Here is a 17,342-nt window from a genome sequence, read left to right as displayed (position 1 = left end):
ACTCCAAGATAAAGATGCAGCATCTTGGCAAAGTGCAATGAACTCTGAAATAGAATCTATGTATTCTAATCAAGTCTAGGAGCTTGTAGAACCACTAAATGGTGTAAAAACCATTGGATGTAAATGTAACGATCACCCTTCTTACTACTACAACACTCTAAGGATGACCGTTACTTAACTACTAACTCTACTTAACCGGTATGATTAAAAAAATCCCATGGAAACCCTACCGAAAAATTTCGACAGAGTCTCCCTTCTACCGGTGACCATAAACCAAGATACAAGCATAGTATACATCAGCCACAGGCGGCTGGAACATTTATCAAACACCCACACAGTTAAATAAGTATCAAACACACAAATATCAACTTACTAAACTGAACTCATCCTACATGCAATCTAAACAGGATAATCTCAAATGACATGAACTTAAAATACAACTCAAATGTTTACAATAACTAAAATGCGGAAACTAAAATTAAAACTTCTTTCCTAGTCCCAAGGCTTCCATAGTCCTGGCATCACACATCCTTCAAACACCTCCTTGTCGCCTTCCTTTCTATATCTTTTTCTTTCCTGTATCTGCAGTAAGAGGAAGTGTAGTCTATAAGCAAAATTTGCTTGGTAAGCGCTATCTAACTCACAAAATCTCGATATGCATGAGGATTTACTGAAATCTAAAACTGAATGCTCAAAAGGAAATCTACTCATGCTCATCTACTAGTGAAAGAAACATACTGAAAGGCTAAACATGTAAAGTAAATCTATACAATCATGCTAGCATAAAGGACTAAACTTACTGAATTCTAAACACCTTCTGAATCTTATTTCACTTGCTTAAAGACTTATTCTTTAATACTTTATACTTATGTAAAACTTGCTTTACTTGTTCAAAAACTTATACTTATAATACTTCAAAATAATAATCAACTTCTTCTTGGGCCCGGCAACTGTGCTTTTACTTTTGTAACGACCCGACCCATTCGGCGGCCCATTTGGCGGCCCATTTGGCGACCGTCTTCGTGTCGTTACTACTAGGTTATCTAAATTTAGGGACGACTATGGGAGCCCAGCCCAAGGACAGAGAGTCCAGCACAGTGCCACTGATAAAAGTAAAATACTTGTTATCTTTTAATACTTCTATATAATGCCTCGGCATTTTCTTTAGCACCTTGTGTGCCAAAATCCCTAAAGTCTTGACTTTGGGATCTACTTAAAGCCTTGGCCTTTTTCTTTCTTTTCTTTATCTTCTTATACTTGTTAATACTTCTAAAAGAATACTTCCTTTAAAAGAAACTGAAATGTTTAAGCGAATTCTAACTTTAAAATGCTCAAATCGAAAATCTACCTACTATGCTAATGGAATTCTGCATATTAAGCTCTAAAGATACTAGAAACTGATTGTTTTAGAAGGAAGGCTACTCATGCACATCTAATAACATAAGAAACTAGAAATCTGCTCATGTTATTCCAATAGAAAAGGAACTAGAAATCTAAATCTGCACATGTTCATGTTATTTACTAAATCCAAATAGCAAAGGAACTGAATGAATATATAAATACACACTTGAATGAATCTGTTCATGCCTACTTCTACTTGAATGAATATAAATGCTCACTTGAATAACTCTGCTCAATCTACAATGCTTCCAAATACAAGGCTAGTTATATTCACGGCATGAATTCCAAAACCCTAATGCTACAACAGAACACTAAGGAGAAATCAAAACCTCGAACCATTCCTAACTATTGAAACTAACCCAAACCAACAATTTAGTGGAAGCCATGCAAGGAACATAATTCAGATTCAAAACTTCTCAAATCTGTTCTATAGAAATCAAAACCGCTATACCAAAATAAAGCCGCAACAGAACCTTCACTAACTTCCTTCAAAACAGATTATTCACAGTATAAATCTACATAAACCAATGAAAACAAATTGATTTCAAGCAAGTTCTCCAATATCTATACCAAATCCTTCCTATATACTCATGCTATCTCAAGGAAATTAATGAAGGAATTTCTACTGTAACAATTTGCTACTGGAAACCTAAAACTCTAATTGTTCTTCATGCTCATTGCTTAGAACAGTAAATTCTGAACTGCACAGCAACTCACGGCAGCAATATAAATTCCTTGCTCCCTACTTCATGCTTCGGAAAATAAACCACATGCCTAACTATACATCCTGATCAAATCTGAAACAAGCAACTCACGGCAAAAACCCTAAACCGACAATTATCACAGAAAAAACTCGAAAACAAAGGAGATAGAAATCCGTTACTATCCTACTGCAGGTGAGCAGCGACTTACCTTCGTGTTCTTGGACTCACAGCCGAAAGGAGGCAACTAGGGCTTCGGAGAACTCGAGCTTTCAGTCCCTCCTTGTGCTCACGGCTCCTCCTCGACGAAAGGATCACAAGGAGATGAAGAAGCCTTTGGATGAGTCGTTGGCCGGCCACCGGAGACGCCCTAAAGCTCGGCTGCGTTTTTCGCCCGAGAGAAAACGCCGTCGCCGAGAGAAAGGGGAGAAAAGAATTTAGGTTTCATGATTAATCCCTAAGTTCTTCCTTTTAATACCCTAAGGTTTCTGTTAACTAGTACTACTTAAATATATTTTGATATAGGTTTAGTTAAGAAAAGTTCTGCTGGTCTGTTGGTGGGCTGCGTTCTGCTTAAGACCCGACTCGTGGGTTCAAGTCTCGGCTGCAACCATTTTATTTCCTATTTATTCTCTGTTCCCTAACTACTGCTTAAATAGAATTTTTCTCCTTCTTTAATAACAAACCATCGCTAGCACACTTGGTCAGCCCGGCTTTAACCAAATCCCAGGTCGCAGCTTCGATTCCTCAGCCGCGCACTTTTATTTTCAATTTATTTAAACGTTCCTAAATACTGCTTATATATATTTCATCCCATATATCTTCATAAACAGGTCGCAGACCAGTTGGCTGGTTGGTTTCGGTTAACACTCGGGCTAAGTCCGAGGTCTTGGGTTCAAAACCCCGCTTCAACACTTTTTTTTTTTTTTTTTAAACTTCTTCCTCTTGGTAAAAATATCAAACGAACTCCAAAAATTACATAAAAATACTCTAAAAATTTCTAAAAAACTCTAGAATATTTTAAAAGCATTTCTAAATATTTTTAAGGATATTTAGAACTCGAAATAGGAAAATTTGGGATGTTACAGTAAATGGGTCTACAAAAGGAAAAGAGGGAAAGACAGGAAGGTGAAAACCTATAAAGTGAGGCTTGTTGCGAAGGCGTATACTTAGAAAGAGGGAATCAATTATGAGGAAACTTTTTCGTCAGTAGTCATGCTCAAGTCTATCCAAATTCTTTTATCTATTGCTGCTCATATGGATTATGAGGTTTGACAAATGGATGTCAAGACAGCTTTCCTTAACGGAAGTCTTGAAGAAAAAATATCCATATGAAGCAACCAGAGGGGTTCATTGCAAAGGGAAAAGAGAATCTTATTTGTAAGCTCAATCGGTCCATTTATGGACTGAAGCAAGCTTCGAGATCTTGGAACATCTGGTTTGATGAAGTAATCCAGTCTTATGGATTCATTCAGTGTCCGGATGAGTCTTGTGTATATAAGAAAAGTGACGGAAACATGATAGTATTTCTTGTACTATACGTAGATAACATTTTTCTCATTGGCAACAATGTCAAAGTGTTGTCAGATGTAAGGGTATGGTTGTTCAAGAAGTTTGATATGAAGGATTTGGGAGAATGTGGACTTATTCTCGGGATCAAAGTAATAAGGGATCACAAGAAAAGAATGTTGTGCTTATCCCAAGCTTCATACATCGATACTATTCTAGTTAGTTTTAGCATGCAAAACTCCAAGAAAGGTTTTCTACCTTTACGGCATGAAGTACCTTTATCTAAAGAGATGTCTCCTAAAACATCAAAGGAAATAAAGGATAAGAAGGAAGTTCCTTATGCTTCGGCTGTAGGAAGCCTAATGTATGCGATGCTATGTACGAGATCGAATATCTATTTTGTAGTGGACATGGTTAGCAGATATCAAAGTAACCAAGGACAAGGACATTGGATTGTCGTAAAGCATATATTGAAGTACCTGAAAAGGACTAGAGATTATATGCTAGTCTACCAGACAGATGATTTACTCCCTGTGGGTTACACAGACTCGGACTTCCAATCAGATAGGGACAATAGTAAGTCAACCTCAGGGTATGTGTTTACTTTGGGAGGTGGAGCCATAGCATGGAGGAGTGTTAAGCAGAAATGTGTTTTGAACTCCACCATGAAAGCTGAGTATGTGGCAGCCTCTGAGATAGCCAAAGAAGCTGTATGGCACAGAAACTTCTTGATGGACTTAGATGTGATTTCTGGTTTGCCCAAAATTATCACAATTTATTATGATAATAGTGGTGTAGTAGCAAAATCGAAGGAACCACGAGCCCATAAGGCAAGTAAACACATTGAGTGCAAGTACTACCTGATATGAGACATCGTAAAGCGAGGAGAAGTTATTGTCGCCAAGATTACATCAGAAGATAACCTGGCAGATCCTTTCACTAAGGCCCTTTTAGCGAGAGTTTTTGATGAGCATGTTGAGGGGATGGGGGATCAGAAGTATGGTAGCATATATAGCAGTATAGTCTTTTAGTATAAGTGGGAGATTGTTAGAATGTATACTAAAAGCCTAGCTTTTTGTATAAACATTTATTTTGAAATGAGAATCACATTGGTCAAATATCTGCGTTTAGTTAAATGCAGTTGTCCATTTAATTTATATTGTAGATAATATGGTGTGTGGTGTCACACAGAAGATCATGTTATCAGTTCCTTATAAATTATAAATAGTAGCTCACAACCGATGTGTGTAAATATTTTGATCGTTTATGCATGTTTTAACGCACATTCACTTGCTTTATACGTATATATTCCTTGCATTATCGCCCCTTTTATTATGTATTCATCATATATACTCTTTTGTTCATATATCTGCTCTTTGTTTGGTTTTTTCTTGACAGAGACAACTTTTGGAGCGAAAATGGTGATTGTCGACACACCGGAACAAAGCAGAGAGCACGACCGTGCAACCTTGCACGACCGTGTGGCCATTCCATAGAGGGATCAGAGCACAGTCGTGGAACCCTACACGGTCGTGACTCACAACTAGCAACCAAGCATGGAACGGTCGTGCAACTCTGCACGACCGTGCCCTCCCATGACCGCAACCATGCAACACACGATCGTGCAACCCTGCACGGCTGTGTCCTAGGAGCCGAGCCCGGAGTCACACGGTCGTGGCAATTAGCACGGCCGTGCAGCACAGCCAGAGACAAAGAAGGGCACGACCGTGCCATCCTTACACGGCCGTGCCGCCGCAGCCGCGTCTTAGCCTATAAAAGAGTTTTTAACCCTTTTCCTCAAGGGGGGAGAGCCGGGAAGCGAGTCGTCAAGAGGAGAATCACTTTGGTGTTGTTCTACGCCATATAAGATATCGGTCCAGCGATCTTTCATCACCACATCAACTCCAGAAGCAAAGGATTGGATCTGAAGATCACTCGTCGTCATTGCATAAGCATACTTCTTCTTTCTCTCTTTGTGTTTGAGAATTGTATGTTTAAATACACCATGTCTTTGGGTTTTTCTCCGGCATCTATGGAGTAGAGTCCTTGTTCTAAGTTGAGGGAGTAATTGTGGATTGGTTTTGATGTAAGACTCGTATTATGCTTATATTCATTGGATGATTTTGCTTGCTTTGTTTCAACTACTCAATCTCTATATCGTGTTGATTGATTGTGTAGGAATTGTCAACCTCGTAGAGGGAATATCTTAGATTACACACCCGAGGGGTCCTAGTGTCAGGGGTAACCCATTCACGGACATCTAGGGTACTTCCTTGAAAGGAGAGGAGACTCCTTCACTAGGAAGTAAGAGACCAAACGAAGTTCCTTAATTATATCCTTGATAACATAAATTAGAGTTGTGCCCTTATGATCTACCCAGGCACCCTAGTGACAGGGGTTAATCGTAATAGGATTTCATAGGGATCGTCTTTGTTTGGTGCTTAAGGATAGTTGCTTTAGCCTCTGGTGAATGCATGCTGATGGACAATGAGTATAGGATAGTATGTGATACATCAATACCACCACAATGAAACCGAACTCCTAGAACTCTTCATAAACCAAGTTAATTGCTTCTCGTTGCTAGTTCTCATTTTCGCTTCCCAATCTCTTTTCTTAGATTACTTACAACCATCGATAGTGTAGCTAATCCTAAGTGTGCCATCACTAGTGCTTATAACCAGTCCTCTTAGGATCAATAATCTTTATTATTGATGACGAATCCGTGCACTTGCGGAATCGTAACAAGTTTTTGACGCCGTTGCCGGAGACTGCGTCTATAACATTAGTGATAATCATATTAGATTAGACTAGACTTTGTTTTCTTTTCCTTTATCTTTCCTTTTTCTAATATTTTACATTTAGAGATAAATAATTTTATTCTTATTTTTCTTTACCTTCTGCAATTTTATTAAAACACCAAAAATAATATTATTTCATCTCTTCTTCTTTACTATATTTCATATTATATTTTTTTGCATGCGAAGAGCTAATCTTTCAGGACAACTTCTACCGTTCTATCGAGAGATCGATAGAACCTTCTTGAGAAGAAGAAACCTTCAAAAAGTATTTCAAGAAGTACAAGAATCTTCAGAGATGGCTGATAAATTGTTGAAGGATTATGCAGCACCTTATGCACGAGGGGTTCGGTCTAGCATCACTGGACTGCCAATCGAAGCTAACAATTTTGAAATCAAGCCTGCAGTAATTCACATGGTTCAGCAGAATCAATTTGGAGGAGGACCACACGATGATCCAAACCACCACTTAGAGCTTTTCTACGAGATCTGTGGTGCCATGAAAGTGAACGAAGTCCCTCCAGAATCAGTAAGGTTTTTGCTCTTCGGATTCTCCCTGAAAGACAGAGCCAAGCAGTGGCTAAATTCCCTTTCAGCAAACAGCATTACATCTTGGGAGCAGTGTGAGCAAAAATTCCTGGACAAATTCTATCCACCAAGCAAAACTGCTCATATGAGGAATTTGATTGCAAGCTTTAAACAGATAGACTCAGAATCATTATTTAAAGCCTGGGACAGGTTCAAAAATATGCTGAGACAGTGCCCCCATCATGGCCTTGAGAAATGGTTGGTTCTACACACCTTTTACAATGGAACAACTATCACATGAAGGTATCCCTCGATTCTGCAGCAGGAGGAGCACTGATGAACAAGAGCCTTGATGAAGCTAAAGAGATCATAGAGAATGTGGCGCAAAATCACCATTAGTGGGCATCAGAAAGATCTGGTGGATCTTTCTCAGGGAATCTAATAAAAGTGTCAGGAAAATTCAACGTAGATGCAGTCACTCTCATGTCTGCAAAGCTAGACGCTCTGACCAAGAAGTTTGAGGCCATGGGAAATAACAATAACACGACCAATGCGATAGTTTGTGTTTGTGAAACTTGCGGAAGTACGGATCATGCTCAAGATACCTGCCCCTAGGGCCAATTCAAGCACAGATAAATCAACTTGAGCAGCGTGATGCGATAGTCAACTACAACCAAAGGTAAAACGATCTGTACTCCAACATATACAATCCATGTTGGAGGCATCACCCAAACTTCTCATACCGGAATAATCAGAACCAAGGGCCAGCAAAACAAAGCTATCAACCTGGACAATAGAGCTACTCACCTGGGCAGCAGGACTACCCATCTGGGCAATAGACTTTTCAATAGCAACCTTCACAATTATCCAAAATTGAAAAGATGCTTGAAGAAGCTCTCTCAGAGCAAAAAGAGATGAAGAATGAGATCAAACTATTAACTCAAAGAATGGAAAATTCTGAGAAACATCAAAAGATGCAAGACAGCCAGATAGCCCAGATAGTCCAGTCCATCTCAATAGTACAGGGAATATTTCCAGGGAAGACAGATATAAACCCAGTGGAACACTACAACCACATCGAGCTGAGGAGCGGACAAACTGTGGGAGACCCCCAAATCATTATTCAGAAAGGACCTGACTTGAAAGAAGAGCCCTCTCCCCTAATGCTCAATCAGACCCAAAATAGGGATGGAGAGGAGGTTACTAAGAAAATTGAAGGAAGTCTTCAAATTCCCCCACAAAGTCAGACGATTCCTTTTCCTCAGAAACTGATAACATCCCAGAAGGATGAAGAGTTCAATCGATTCCTGAAGAAGATTAAGGAAATTTATGTAGAAGTACCACTGATAGATGCACTACACCAAATGCCAAAGTTCACAAAGTTCTTAAAGGGTATTTTATCTAACAGGAGGCAGAAGGGCGACTTCGAGATCGTAGCATTAACAGAGAATTGCAGCGCTCTACTTATAGAAAATATTCCACCAAAACTTCAGGATCCAAGAAATTTTCCATACCGTGCAAAATTGGTTCTGAACTCATACAGAGAGCTTTCTGCGACTTGGGGGCCAGTGTTAGCCTACTTCCATACTCTTTATGTAAGAAGCTGGGGCTCCAGAACATTAAACTGACTACTATGGTACTGTAATTAGCTGACCATTCATGTAGATACCCAATGGGAATAGTGGAAGATGTGCTAGTAGAAGTGGGTGGATGTATCATTCCCACAGATTTCATTATCTTGGATATGGAGGAGGATCCCAAGATACCGATCATCCTTGGAAGACCATTCCTTACGATAGCTGGAGCCATCATTGATGTGAAAAGTCACAAGTTATCCTTGAAGATCGGCAAAGAAAAGATTGAATTTGATTTGTCTGATTTCTCCATCTGCGACCCCTCTTCTCAGGGAAATTCTAGCAAGATCAACTTACACAAAGTCGAGGAGTGCAGTTTCCATGAGAGTTCCCCTCCAGCGAGCAATAAGAAACACATTTGTCCTGCACGAGCGAAACTAAAGGCACAGACTGGAGCATTAACCCTAGGAGTAGAGCCGTGCTTCCACGGGTTTAGTCCTCATTAGCTGAATCGGGGTCGAGCTAAAGACCTAAAATAAGCGCTTCTTGGGAGGCAACCCAAGGGTTTTCATTTTAGTTTATCATTCCTTTTATCATTTTATTTCTTTAGTAAGTCCGAGGTGAGTACTTTTATTATTTCTTTATTTTTTTTGGGTATTCATTTTCAGGATGTGCAGGCCTCCACGAGTTGGCCGTGAGCATTTCATGGGCGTGGGGGCGTCAGAGGAACCAAAATGGCGAAAGGTGAATCACCGTGAGTTTAAAGGAGTTGGTCGTATAACCCCACATGGCCGGGCGAAGCCAACAGAGGGATGAAGGCCACAGGCCGTGCAACCTTGCACGGTCATGTGGCTTATGCAAAGAAAAGAAGAACATGGGTCGTGCCAATCGGCACGGCCGTGCGAGACCGCCAGAGAGGGAGAAGACTCAGGCCGTGCCAATTGGCACGGTCATGCGACGTATGCAGAGAAGAAGGAGGAATGGGTCATGCCAATTGGCACGGCTGTGCGACCTTGGTCGAGGGGAGAAAAGAGGAGGTCGTGCCAATCGGTACGGCCGTGCAGAATCCCACCTAACCCGGCCGTGTCTATAAGACACGGTCGTGCCCCTACCTATGTGCACCTCCTACTCCTCCAAAAGCCCTAATTTCCATCTTCTTCTCTCCCAAAAAGCCTTCTCCTCCCCACTACACCTCATCAAACCCTAATTTCCACCTCTAGAGCTCATTTTTACTTAGATCTACATCTAGATCTAACACTTCTTCAAGCCACAAATCCAGAAAGAGAGAAGAAACTTCCCTATTTTTCCTTCCTTCTCCTCCTCTTCCATCCTCAATACCCATCTCTGTAACACCCACTAAGCTTTTAAGATAAATATGAGAATGATGAATTTGCCTTAGAAAAATATTAGTAGAATGTTGAACCAAAAAGAAATAAAAAGAAATAAAAATAGGGAGTGGTCAAGGATTGAACCTTGAACCTCTCATGATGTAAATGATAGGATTAATGGGTAATAACCAGTTGGGATAGGAATGATATATTGATAGCAAAGGAGGGAAACTCATGATAAGGATGAGAGTAAAAGCTATCCAAAAGAAAGCAAGAAAAGAGCAAGAGAAAGGCAACTTGCCTTCCTTCTTTTCTCTCCCTCTTCCTCTCCCTTTGCCGTGACTTAAAGAGGACAATTAAGGGGATTCATTCCCCCTTGTTTCATCATGAATGATGAGAACAAATAAATAAATAAAATAAAATATAAAAAAAAGGGGGCTAAGGGAGAAGGAAAGCAAAAACTAATTTTGCTACCTCTTCCCCCTTAACATAAAAGGGAGCATGTAAAGAGAAGATTTTATTTTTCTCTCATTTCTCTCATTCTCTCCTCTCCACCACCGAGAGCCTCAGCCCCCTCTCCTCCATTTTCGGCCCCCAAAACAAGGTTCCTCCTAGGATACAAGGAAGGCTAGCAAGGGAAATCAAAGGAGGAGAACAAGAAGAAGAGACCCTTTCTTCCATCACCACACTTTAGAACCACAAGAGAAAAGGAGGTAAGTATCCCCTCACCTGTGGTACAAGTGGTTTTAATGTGTTTTTGGATTTTATGAGGATTTTAAAACCTAGAAACAAAGTTGTGAAAATTCGGCCAAAGAAAGGACTTGTTGATCCTAGGAATGTTTAATATAAGCCTTGATTCATGATAATTTTTCTATGCTTTGTAAGAAGGTTTTCTCTCATATTTTTATATATATGTGATGCTGGATTAGAGATGTACCTAACCCTAGAGTTTCGGCCAAAAAGGTTTTATAAGGGCTAGGGAATTTATTTGTATACCTAACTTGCACAAAACCCTCTAAATAAATGGTTAAGGATCCATTATTGTTTTCATACTTGAAGGTTACTTGGAACCAAAAGTACCCCACTCACAAGTTTCGGTCAAGGAAGGGTTTAGGGTTAGGAAGACTTTGAATTTAAACTCACCATGTTTATATGATAGAATATAGAGTTTCTTAAAGAGTTGCATGCTTGTATGTTGATAGAAACTCATGAACATCACTTCTAATGTTTCGGCCATGGTAAGGTGGATGGTTTAGAATAGCTTAAACAGATTTTTTTTACATGCTCAAAACCTCCATGACAATAAGATATGAAAGTTGTTTGATGCTCCCATGCTTAATTAGAGTATAGGAAAATTGGTTGCATGATATATGATAATTATGACCACAAGGGTCCTAGCTTGTTTGTGACCCAAACTTATATGTATAGTTTCTTTGATATTTTTTCCATAAAACTTGTTTAGGTTTTCCATACTTTAGGCCACCTAAAACCTAGTTTAAAGACTTGGAAGGTTTCGGCCAAACATATGCTATGAGATAAAGAAAGGAAAAACCTAGGAAACCTAAGACACAATTTAAATGTATGCTTATAGTGCTTGACTTTTATACATGTTATGAAATGTGTTATGACTTTCTATGCTTTTATGCCATTTGAACAAATTCCATGCTTGATGAGGTTCGGCCATGTAGGGTTTAAAGACCTAGAAACCTTAAAATTTAGACCTCATGTGTTAAAGATGCTTCTTATGAAATTGAGATAACATGTTGATTGTGTTCACATGCTTATACATTTAACTATGATTCAAATGGACACCTTAAAGTCTCGTCCCTGAAGGGATACATGCCTTAGAAACCCTAGAACTTACATTGAACATGCTCATGTCACTCTCCATGAAATATGAAATGTAGAAAGCTAAAAAAAATTCACATGCTATATGTTGTTAGTGACCTAAATTGATGCTAAGGGAAGTTTCGGCCATGACCACTTGTATGATGCCATTTATAAATTTATACATGATGTTAGAGTAAGTTCACATGCTTGTATGCTTGCTTGAAAACCTAAATGAGTACTTGTAAGTTTCGGCCATGACATAATTTTAAGGGCTTCAAGGATTTAGGAACTAACTCAATTGTGCTTACCATATTCCTTGAAACAAATGCTATAAATATGGTTAAGGTTTCCATGCTTTATGTCATTTAGAACCTTGTTTCACACTTGTTAAGGTTCGGCCAAATGAGGTTTAAGGACTTGGAGAACTTAGAGTCCAAGTAAATCTTGTTTATAATACTTCCTATGAAAATGATATGTGGATGAATTAGGTTCTACATGCTTGGATGTTGTTTAAAACCTGAATTGGCACCTAAGAGGGTTTCGGCCAAGATAAGAACCCAAAGGATTAGGAAGCTTAGTACCCAAATTAATCATGTTACATTGTTCCTTATGATTGGATGAGCATATGATACACTTTTATGCTTAGACATGTATGCTTGCGAGCTATACAAGATGAGAATTTCTACGATATGTTATGAGTTCAAAATATGCATGCTTTATGTTATGATATGTGGGTAAATTTTTCATGCTTTAATGATATGATATGAGCTGAAAATATGCATGCTTATGTTATGATATGTGGTTAAATTATGCATGCTTTGATGCTATGTTTAGTGCTTAAAATATGCATGCTTTCATGATATGCTATGTTGTTAAATTATGCATGCTTGATGATATGCTTTATGCTTAAGATATGCATGTTTTTATGATCTATGCCTAAGTGATGCATATTGTTATGATATGATGTATGCCTAAGTGATGCATACTTTTATGGTATGATGTATGCCTAAGTGATGCATACCTTTATGACATGATGTATGCCTAAGTGATGCATACTTTTATGGTATGATGTATGCCTAAGTGATGCATACCTTTATGACATGATGTATGCCTAAGTGATGCATACCTTTATGATATGATGTATGCCTAAGTGATGCATACTTTTATGACATGATGTATGCCTAAGTGATGCATACTTTTATGATAGGATGTGTGCCTAAGTGATGCATGTTTTTATGTTGTATGATATGTATAAGTATGACATGTACTTTACTTTATATGGCTTGTACCAAGGGTGGGCTCCATAAGCGCCCCGGGGTCGATGGAATAAGACTCGGGCGTCATTAGGGATGGGCTCCTAAGTGCCCCTAGGTCGATGGAGTAAGACTCGGGCCTAGTATGTTGCCTTGTAGGGTTCAAGACTTGCTACCTTGGACCTACATAGGTTGCGCGCAATATGTAAGTGGTACATAGCCGGGATCCCCTTTAAGTTGAGATTATGTTCAAGTATATATGTAAGAAGAAATGGTTTTAAAGATCATGAGACATACACATGTTTTTCGGATACATGTTTTTTTAAAATCATATTGCATATACCTTATGATGATTTATGATATGCCATGGTTAGATATGATTATGTTATGTTCCATGATATGTCCATGTGTAGGATATGCCATGACTCCTTATGACGATATGCCATGATTAGATACGATTATGTTATGCTTCATGCTATGCTTTACGCTATGATATGCCATGACTAGTTATGATTTCTTCATGTTGCATGATATGCTTAAAAGAGTATGTTACGTTATGTCATGACTAGTTGAAATGATGCCATGTTAAGACATTCTTTGATTATACTATGATTTTCGGTTTTAGTGAGTTGGAAAGGAACTTACTGAGCCATGAGTGCTCACAGCTTACTGTCCTTGTACCACAGATAAAGGAAAAAGCTGGATGAGCTAGAGGAGCAGCAGGAGAGGCAAGGAGATGTGTGTGGCAGTGGCTAGGCAACCAAATAAGAACCTGCTTTAAAAACTTTTAAAGAACTATGCTTTGGTATCATGAATTGTAGTACCGTATGTGTGACTTGATGTTATGTTTCTACTAATTTTGATATCATGTTATTGAGGCCATGATAGTGTAGTTCGGATTTGATGAAATGGAAAACAAAAGAAAAGTTTTTATTAAACTAAGAGAATTATTTTAAGTCTTCCGCTGTTTTAAAAAGAAAAATTTGTACATAGAGTATCGTAGCCCCGTCCCTTAGGATTAGCAGGGAGGGCGGGCGTTACAGGTTGGTATCAGAGCCAAGTTATTGCCAGCTCACTACACACACATCAAGCCTCCGACCTGCCGCTCTAAGTAAGAATGTTTATGCTTAATTTTCTTGTTATATGCTTATGCTTAGTTTCATGTTATATGACTTATGCTTTATTTTTCTTCCTTGTTATATTGCCTATGCTTTATTTTCTTTGCTATATTGCGTATGCTTTATTTCCTTATGTTATATTGTTTGTCACTCTATTCTTTATTTTTCCTTATTTTGCTTATGCTTTAGTTTCATGTTTTGCTTGCTTATATTTGATGCTTTATTCTATGCTTTTAGTTATAATTTAGATTAGGATTACATATTAGTAGGTTAGGAATAATACAAGAACAAATAGATAGAAACAAAACAGTACGTTAGATTGGCTATAAACGATAACCACTTACACTAGTCTATTTGTCATTATTTAGATAAACATGGTTAGGACACGCAATGGCCGAACCGAGGGGACAGTGACTCCACCAGACCTAACATAGGTAGTCACAGACCTCCAGCGTCAGATCACAGAACAACAGCAGCTGATCACTACCTTAATGGGTCAGCAAGGCAACCCAGTTACCCCACCGGCAAATCAGCATACACTACCGGTTATACCTACAGCCGCCCCAGTGCCCCCGGCAGCCCCTACTTCGATGGTCCGACAAGAGGCCTATCTGATTTAGTGGCAAAGGCTTAAGCCGAAAGCCTTCTCGGGAAACTGCGAACCATGGGATGCGCAAGCCTGGCTCAAGACCGTGGAGAGCATAATGGAACTACTGGACTGGCCTGAACACGAGAAGGTCAAATGCGCGTCGTTCTGCCTTACCGGAGATGCCCAGATGTGGTGGGACCGAGTAAAGGCGAAAAGACAAATAAACCAGATGCAGTGGACGAATTTTGAGACAGAGTTCTTAGAAGAATTCTTCCATATGCAAGTGACCAACAAGCACTATGACGAGTTCACTGAGTTCCGGCAAGGTGATCTGTCAGTTAACGAAGCCGTCAAGAAGTTCAACCGCCTAGCACGTCTGTGCCCAGAACTGATCAGTACTGAAAAAGAAAGGGTCCGGTTAATGTTAAAGATGCTCCGACCCGAGATAGCTCTGAACGTAGCCGGCAGAGTTAATAGACCGCAGACTGCAGAGGAGCTAGTCAGCAGTGCCCTGATTACCGAGCACTACCAGAAAGCAATGAACGAGGGCAAGAACCAAGCAGTGACTGGAGGATAAAAATCGCACAATACCAGAACTGGCTGGAAAGGAAACTCAGGTGGAAAGAGGAAACAGTGGAACAACACAAAAGGTGGTCCGGCCAATAAGCAAACCAAGTACCCTCAGTGTGCCACATGTGGAAAGATGCATTCTGGAGTATGTCTCCTAAGCACCAGAAAGTGCTACAACTGCGGAAAGGAAGGACATTTGGCAAGAAATTGCCCTACTCAGTCTCAGGCACTACCTCTGCAGAACAACCATAATAGGAGTACCCCTGCACAGCTTCACCAGATGCATACTGCCATAGAAGGGACTTCAATCAGCCAAGGAAGATTGGAGGCCCCTCCCACTATGACCAATGCCAGAGTCTACTCTCTCGCTTAGGATGACGTGGCGAACGCCTCTGCCATCGTCTCAGGTCAGCTACCTAATTTCAATCAATATGCTAAAGTTTTACTTAATGCTGGAAACGAACCAATATGGGAATCCATCGAGGAACCGAGACATGTTTCGTATCCTTGGGTCGAAACTATGTCCGGGCGACTTTCTACCCTCACCATAACACCGACGTTATTTGAGAGTATACTGGAAAAGCAAACCAGTGACCAAAACCTCCAGAGAATCAAACAAGAGACTTTGGAAGGGAAGAATGACGGGTTCCGTATCGCGGACAATGGGATATTATACCTCAAGGATCGGTTATGCATTCTAGAGGACCCAGAGTTGCGAAGGAAAATACTGGAAGAAGCTCATACAACACCCTATGTAATACACCCGGGCTCCACTAAGATGTACCAGGACCTGAAAAAGAAATTTTGGTGGGCTGGTATGAAAAGAGAAGTGGCTCAGTATGTCAGTACTTGCCTGATCTGCCAAAGGGTAAAAGCTGAACACCAGAGACCGGGCGGATTATTACAGCCTGTCCAAATTCCAGAATATAAATGGGAAGAAATCTCTATGGATTTCATTTCGGGTCTTCCCAGGACGACAAACGGATATGACGCTATATGGGTGATTGTAGACAGATTGACGAAGTCCGCACACTTTTTGGCGATCAAAATGACTTATTCAACTGAACAACTAGCTCAGTTATATGTTAAGGAAATCATTCGGCTACATGGTATTCCTAAGACCATTATTTCTGATAGAGACGGTCATTTTGTTTCACACTTTTGGGAGTGCGTTCAGAAGACCCTCGGCACGAAGTTGTTATTTAGTACAGCTTTCCACCCTCAGACCGATGGGCAAACTGAAAGAGTGAACCAAATATTAGAAGATATGTTAAGAGCCTGTGCCGATATTTATACCTGGCAGAATTCGCCTACAATAATAGTTACCAAGCTACTATTAGAATGACACCTTACGAAGCTCTGTATGGGAGGAAGTGTAGATCCCCTATATGCTGGTATAAGTGGTTAAAAGAAGGAAATGGGGCTCTGAACGGAACTTATTGATGACACCACCCGAGCTATACAGAAGATCCACCAACGAATAGAAACTGCTCAGAGTCGGCAGAAGAATTATGCCGATAAACGGCGCAGGCCGCTAGAATTCAACATCGGAGATTTGGTATTCCTTAAGGTATCCCCCATGAAAGGGATAATGAGATTCGGAAAGAGGAGCAAGTTAAGCCCACGATACGTAGGACCGTACCGGATTTTAGAAAGAGTGGGCCAAGTCGCATACAGACTAGAACTACCTCCAGACATGGCAGCTATTCACAATGTGTTCCATGTATCGATGCTCAAGAAGTGTACTCCCAGCACAGATCAAGTAATTGAGCCACAGTCGGTACAGGTTCAAGAGGACCTAAGTTACGAAAGTAGACCTATTCAGATCTTGGACCGAGAAGTCAAGAGGTTAAGGAACAAAGAAATACCCTTAGTAAAGGTTCTATGGCGGAATCAACGATTTGAAGAAGCCACCTGGGAACGCGAGGACGATATGAAACAAAAGTACCCGGAGCTATTTTAAAGTTTGAGGACGAACTTTTTATGAGGTACGGGGTATTGTAACACCCACTAAGCTTTTAAGATAAATATGAGAATGATGAATTTTCCTTAGAAAAATATTAGTAGAATGTTGAACCAAAAAGAAATAAAAAGAAATAAAAATAGGGAGTGGTCAAGGATTGAACCTTGAACCTCTCATGATGTA

The 17,342-nt window shown here is 39.9% G+C and overlaps 1 non-coding gene across 1 annotated transcript; it reads right to left on the bottom strand.

Annotated features, from left to right (window-relative positions):
* Positions 1–7,077: 7,077 nt before the first annotated feature.
* LOC121994826 lies at positions 7,078–7,183 on the bottom strand. The gene has a single exon (XR_006115807.1). It is a non-coding gene; the product is annotated as a small nucleolar RNA R71 (small nucleolar RNA).
* Between the last annotated feature and the right edge of the window lie 10,159 nt (positions 7,184–17,342).

This window comes from Zingiber officinale, chromosome 1B, assembly GCF_018446385.1.
Source record: "Zingiber officinale cultivar Zhangliang chromosome 1B, Zo_v1.1, whole genome shotgun sequence".
Classification (NCBI taxonomy): Eukaryota; Viridiplantae; Streptophyta; class Magnoliopsida; order Zingiberales; family Zingiberaceae; genus Zingiber; species Zingiber officinale.
The sequence above is the reverse complement of the archived record's forward strand: the minus strand, read 5'-3'. Positions and strand labels throughout refer to the sequence as shown.